Source organism: Ascaphus truei, chromosome 21 (assembly GCF_040206685.1).
Source record: "Ascaphus truei isolate aAscTru1 chromosome 21, aAscTru1.hap1, whole genome shotgun sequence".
NCBI classification, from domain to species: Eukaryota; Metazoa; Chordata; class Amphibia; order Anura; family Ascaphidae; genus Ascaphus; species Ascaphus truei.
In genome coordinates this window covers 5,799,003-5,804,350 of record NC_134503.1, presented here as the reverse complement: position 1 = coordinate 5,804,350, position 5,348 = coordinate 5,799,003, and the positions used below count along the sequence as shown (strand labels likewise).

Below are 5,348 nucleotides of genomic sequence, written 5' to 3'. Positions count from 1 at the left end.
GTGACACACACAGTGAGAGACACACACAGTGTCACACACACACAGTGAGAGACACACACACAGTGAGAGACACACACAGTGTCACACACACACACACAGTGAGACACACACACAGTGAGACACACACACACACACAGTGACACACACAATGACACACACACACACACACAGTGACACACACAATGACACACACACACACACACACACACACACACACACACACACACACACACACACACACACACACACACACACGTCACCTCTACTTCGGGGCGCCGCCATCTTAGGTGCCGCGTGTCCCCCCGCCGGGGAGGTGAGTGCGGGAGGGAGTAGAGCGGGAGGGAGGTGAGTGCGGGAGTGGAGCGGGAGGGAGGTGAGTGCGGGATGGAGTGGAGCGGCCTCCGGCCGCCTCTTAGGTGCCGCGTGTGCCAACCCCCGCCAGGGAGGGAGTGGAGCGGGAGGGAATGGAGCGGCTTCCGGGCGCCTCTTAGGTGGGCGCGTGTCCCCCCGCCGGGGAGGGACTGGGAGGGAATGGAGTGGGAGGTGAGTGGAGCGGGAGGGAATGGAGTGAGGGAGGTGAGTGGAGCGGGAGGGAGTGGAGCGGCTTCCGGGCGCCTCTTAGGTGGGCGCGTGTCCCCCCGCCGGGGAGGGACTGGGAGGGAATGGAGTGGGAGGTGAGTGGAGCGGGAGGGAATGGAGTGAAAGGGAGGTGAGTGGAGCGGGAGGGAATGGAGTGGGAGGGAGGTGAGTGTGGTGGGGGGGGGGGGGGGAGAGGACAGAGAGGGGTGTGTGTGTGTGTGTGTGTGTGTGACACTGTGTGTGTGACACTGTGTGTGTGACACTGTGTGTGTGTGACACTGTGTGTGTGTGACACTGTGTGTGTGTGTGTGTGTGTTTTTTTTTTTTTTTTTTGTGGACCTTTGGCCCGTCACTCCGCCTCAGGCCAATGCGAGGTGTGGGGGGCGGGCCAAGGGGGTGGTGTGAGTGTGTGAGGCCAATGCGAGGTGTGGGGGGCGGGCCAAGGGGGTGGTGTGAGTGTGTGAGGCCAATGAGAGGTGTGCGGGGGCGGGCGGCCCAAGGGACCAATGAGATTGCCGCTAGGGACACCGGACATCCAGACACGCAGGCAAACATACAGTGCTTTCACTAATATAGTATAAGATACCTGGACTTTGATGTGTTGATTAATATTTCCTATTGGTTTAGGAGTATATTTTAGCGCTGAAAGTTTCCTTCTTTTGCTATATGTGTATATGTGTATACAGGCATACCCCGCTTTAAGGACACTCACTTTAAGGACACTCGCGAGTAAGTACATATCGCTCAATAGGCAAACGGCAGCTCACGCATGCGCCTGTCACCACGTCCTGAACAGCAATACCGGCTCCCTACCTGTACCAAAGGTGTGCGCAAGCGGGGAGACTATAGAGCCTGTTACACATGCGTTATTTACATCAGTTATGCACGTATATAACGATTGCAGTACAGTACATGCATCAAAAGTGGGAAAAAGGCAGTGCTTCACTTTAAGTACATTTTCGCTTTACATACATGCTCCGGTCCCATTGCGTACGTTAATGTGGGGTATGCCTGTATACAGTATGTGTATATGTCTCCCTTACTTCCTCTTTATATATCTCATACTACTATAAAATCTGCCTCTCCCTTTCAGAATCTTCCTGCTCTAAATCTTCCCTAATATATGATCTTATTTATATGTCTGACTCCCTCGATCTCTGCCCTTCATTTCCTTCTCCGGCTCTGGCTAAAAACTCTTCCTATGGCATACCCTTGTGTGATATACCTGTCCCTCTCTGTGACAGATACTTTTTTCGTGTATGGTACACCCTGCCCCTTGGTACAATGAGATTATGGGGGTTATTCATTCCACTCCGATAGTGCTGATCTGGACACTATCACTCAGAAAACTATTGACTTCATTCAATAGAGGTTTCCTAGCACTATTGTAGTTGAGATTACATTTTTATTTCGAAAAATGTTTCAAGGGGTACAAAAAAGAAAAGGGGACATGGGGTATGATGAGCAGGGCTCGACAAACTAGGGCAAAACCCACTCACCCCCCCTAAAAGTAACACCCTCACCCCCCCCCCGCGACTCTTACTGGCAGGTCCTGAAAAAATGGCCGCGTGGCGTCAAATGACGCCGCATTGCCATGGCAACGGGACACCATGGCGTCACGCAATGTGGCACCTCGTGATATCACGGCGCGTCCCGTTGCCATGGCAACGCGGCGTGATTTGACGCCTCGCACCCATTTTTTCAGGACCTGCAGAGGAAACATTACAATTTGCAGGGGAGAAGACGGAGATCGCCGAAGCCCGCCGCAGGTAAGCACTCGACAGCGGCGTGCGGGCGAGTGCATTTGTCGAGCCCAGGGTATGAGACTTCACAGGCACTATTGTAGCTTAATGAATAACCACTGATGTGTACACTGGCGACACACTTTATTCGAGCTTGGCTAGTCCCACGAATTCGGGTATACCCGGATGTATTGAGGTTTGTGACTGTTTTCTGCCCGAGTGCATTGAGGTATTTTCCAGGCAGGGATTGAAGCATTTTATTCCCGCTGGCTGCAATACTGCACAGTATATATATATATAAACTGCATTACAATTCATGAATTTATGCCATCTGGTAGACACGCGAAGCATTGCAGCCTATTAAATCCTAATCATTATCATTTAACAGATCAGCCGCCCATCAGCCAGGCATGAACCCAGGCTGGGAAGGCAAATGCAACGGGGCTTGTCAGAGGTTAGGAGCGGCGCATTCCAGGTATCTGCCAGGTACATACCGGGTATTTGCTCGAATAAAGTGTGTCGGTGCAGTATATGTTTCATGTCAGATGGTTTATTTCCTGGATTTCTCAGGCCTTCCTGTCCTTCTTATTATTACGGCCGTGTACTGTGCAGGAGACAGACCCGCTAGGCAGAGGTGGAGAGTAGAGGCCGACCCGTACCTGGGATCTAAATCCTGAATCAATAGAATCGTGGAGTCTGGTTCAGGGCTGGAGAGAGGCAGGATGGGCACAGTCACAGTCACGAGGTCAGGGCTTTAGAGAGGCAGGATGGTCCACAGTTCTGAGGTCAGGGCTGGAGAGAGGCAGGATGGTTGTGGTCACTGTTCCGAGGTCAGGGCTGGACAAAGGCAGAATAGTCGAGGTCACGGTTCCGAGGTCAGGGCTGGACAGAGGCCGAATGGTCGAGGTCACGGTTCTGAGGTCAGGGCTGGAGAGAGGCAGAATGGTAGAGGTAAGGTAGTCCAGCGGCTGGCAGAGGTCAATGGCAGGCAAGACCAGGCTTCCAGCAGGAGACTAGGCAAGGAGTGACTTGCACAGGCAAGAAGAGTGGGGAATGGAAGCCTTATAAAGGGAGAAGGCAGGTGAGAGCAATCGGCTCAGGAAGAGGCTGACCTCCTGCCTCGGTGGCCATGTTGGTAGAGGCAGGGGAAGTCAGAAGGCACTCATATTGGCGATCCTAATAGTTATGGAATTTGATGCGGGGAGTGAACACCTCGCCCCATGCCTTTCAATGCTTAGGTGTGTCACTTTACAACCTAACCATGGTGATATGTGTTTGGAGCAGAGATGCTACAGCTCATTCACGGAGTCGGTGTCCTCTGGTATTGATTTATAGTTTTGTCGAAAAGTCCTAGTAGTGGTAGACTGTGTCCTTGTATGTAACCCCTGAACTGTCCAATCCTGGAGTCGATGACATCTCTTCATTTACACCTCTAGCCAAGTATGGATACTAAGTGTGTCTTATGTGAGTTGGGATATCTATCTCCTCAACCATAGTCTGAGCTATCATGTCCTAAATCTTACTCAGTTTAACCATACTTTTTGCCATATTGACCAGAGAAATGATAGGTTGCATATCTCCTTAACAAATACGCTATATACTGTCTAGTCCTAGAGATGGCATGATATCGTATTTGTTTATACTGTGAGCTGCCTGAGAACTATGCAGAGAAGCGTTCTGCGCTTCCCTTTTTGTCATTGTGCAGTTCAGTCCTAGAAGCTATATCTCCTTAGACCAGTGTCTCCCAACTCCAGGCCTCAGGGAACCCCAACAGCTCAGGTCTTAAGGATATCCCTGCTCCAGCACAGGTGGCTGAGTCAAAATGACTGAGCTGCTGATTGACCCACCTGTGCTGGAGCAGGGATATCCTTAAGACCTGAGCTGTTGGGGTTCCCTGAGGACAGGAGTTTGGAAACACTGCTTTAGATTATCAGTCCTAGTGGTAGCCTGCTCTGAGATCCTAAACGTCCCAATCCTAGCCGTTTATTCAGTCTGCTTTTGCTCGCAGGATAATATTAATAACATGACTATCTCTCTGTTCTCTCCAGGTGGCAGTATTTGACCTCTTAACCTGTTTCTTCATCCTCAGCAGCTGGCATGTAATCAGCAAGACCCTCCGTTTCGGGTCAGGGTGCCCAGGACCCCTTCCTGAGACCTCCTGGCCACGTTCCTCTTGGGATTGCTCTGGTCAGCCTAGCCTGAGAAGCTGCTAGGATTCCAGGTACGTGTGTGAGAACTTTTCCCCACGCACACAGCCGGGACATACGAATCGATGCATTTATAGAGATGTGTAGGAGACTCCATAGAGAAGTGGGAGTTGTATAGATGCATTTATAGATAGATTTACTAGAGAGGAGTAAAAGCATGAATAGGTGAGGTGCATTTATATAGCTATACAAGTGGGTCTATAGAACAATGTGTGTGTGCGGTGTATAGATGCATTTATATATAGCTTTACAGGTGGATCTATAGAGCAGTGAAGGGGTGTATAGATGCACTTATATGTAGAGGGATCTATTGAGCGGTGTAGGAATGAATTGATGTATTTATACATAGATGTTGGGGATATATGAAGCAGTGGAGGATATCTAGTGAATATAACGTGTCAGGATTTCCAGGTGCCACTATCTTCTCTCCATTCTTTTCCTCTCCTGTAGGTTTTTAGCACCATGCTCTGCACATCACACAAGCTTTTGGAGTCAAGATGGTTGGAGACAGCTTGGTCTCCTTTTTTCGCCCAGTGATTCACAACCAGCCAGGACAAAACATCGGTGTTTATCGGGCGAGTGGCAGTAAGTCTCACCCTTTACTTTGTACATTATAGGAGTAACTACATGCCTAGTACCATATCTCTCCTCATCACCAGATACCCGCTGCATCTAATACCTCCTGCCCCAGAGGGTTATTTTGTATCTTTTTGAGTGATATCAAATAATCAACACTTTAGAAACCCTCCAGCAGGTTATAATTGGATGGCAGGCAGTTTTCTGAAGCATGTTGTAGACATTAGAGAAACACACAACACCT

General features: G+C 50.0%; 1 long non-coding RNA gene across 1 annotated transcript in view; it reads left to right on the top strand.

Annotated features, from left to right (window-relative positions):
• The window catches only part of LOC142472041 (uncharacterized), a 59,989-nt gene extending 54,881 nt beyond the window's left edge, over positions 1-5,108 (top strand). Inside the window, exons 3-4 of the long non-coding RNA XR_012789574.1 lie at positions 4,411-4,542; positions 4,979-5,108. This is a non-coding gene — a long non-coding RNA (uncharacterized LOC142472041). The remainder of the gene's footprint in view (positions 1-4,410; positions 4,543-4,978) is intronic.
• Positions 5,109-5,348: the final 240 nt, after the last annotated feature.